Source organism: Suncus etruscus, chromosome 4 (assembly GCF_024139225.1).
Source record: "Suncus etruscus isolate mSunEtr1 chromosome 4, mSunEtr1.pri.cur, whole genome shotgun sequence".
NCBI classification, from domain to species: domain Eukaryota; kingdom Metazoa; phylum Chordata; class Mammalia; order Eulipotyphla; family Soricidae; genus Suncus; species Suncus etruscus.
The window spans coordinates 121,997,858-121,999,331 of NC_064851.1; positions in this window are offsets into that span (position 1 = coordinate 121,997,858).

Here is a 1,474-nt window from a genome sequence, read left to right on the forward strand (position 1 = left end):
TCAAAGCACCTGAGACTCTGTGACCCTTGGCCTCCTTCCTTTCATATTTGTGTTTCTCCTCCTCCACTCACTCTTCCACTTCTTTCCTTCAAATGAGATATATATTTAAAATAAAAAGGACTATATCACTAGAGTTCATAAATTTTATGGTGCCCACCAATCCAGATATTCAATACTTAGGAAATATAAGATGTTTTAATAAGTATACTATACTATTCTGTGATTCTCAGATAGGTGTTGTTGTTTTGTTTTGTTTTGTTTTGTTTTCAAAAGTTTCCAAATCTGTGGTTCTGGTCAGGTTCTCAGTTATTTTTGCCTCTCAGGAACCATTGGTAATGTGGCGATGGAAATATCTAGTCATCAAACTGAGGAAGATGCTAGTTATATAGATGCCATGATGCTGTTAATCACTCTACAGTGCATAGATCTGCCTCCAAAACAAAAGTATGCCCATCATGGTTGGGTTGATGAATCTGAGATAGGAAAATAATTTGTACCTGCATTTGTTAATACAGGGCAAACTTGTTTAACTCAAAATGAAGGTTATTCACAGGCATCTAATTAGGACACACCTTAACAGAGACTCTAGATAATTGCCTCTCTGGAAGAACTGCAAATATAGGCTGCATTATCCATGTCTTATCAGTATATTAATACTACTTCACCTGACCTTTAGGTTCCCATCCATGAAATGGTAATCAAATTATACAGAGCTATGAGATAGCTCAAGTGGCAGAGCCATGCTTAGAAAATACAAGGTCCCTAGTAATCCCTTATACTATATGGCCTCAAGTACTGCCAGGTATATCCCTAGTGACCATTTACACACACACACACACACACACACAGCATCAATGATTGTGGCCATGATGCCTCCAAACTCTGAGGAGGACTATCTGTCCCATAGAACTCCTGGGTCTGGCCCTGTAGAACAGGTTGTGGACAGTAGGTTTATATATATATATATGTATATATACATATATGTATGTATATATGTAAATATATAATATATATCAATGTAATAAATAAAAAATTATAGATAGTATGCTTAACATACTCCCTCTCACAGAAATATCCCAATAATGCTAATGTTATCACTATTAATCACGATGCTTATTAACAACTGTGAATACTACCAGCTGGGTCTCAGGCACCATGCAGCTAATCATTACTTTGTCATAGATTAACCCTCTCTTACCATTTATGAGTTCTGTATTTTTGATATGGCCTAACTCTGTGAGACCTCTGGAAAAGATGAATTGCTGATCTTAGGTAAATTTAGAACCAACCCAAAATCCACTTCCAAAAAAACAAATCAAGGAGTCAGAGTGTTAGTATAGCAGATAGGGCATTTGCTTTGCACATGGTCAACTTTGGTTCAATCCTTGGCATCCTATATGGCTCCCTGACAATTGACAGGAATAATTCCTAAGCCCCATCAGGGGCCAACCTCCCCCCTCAAAGAGCATATTCA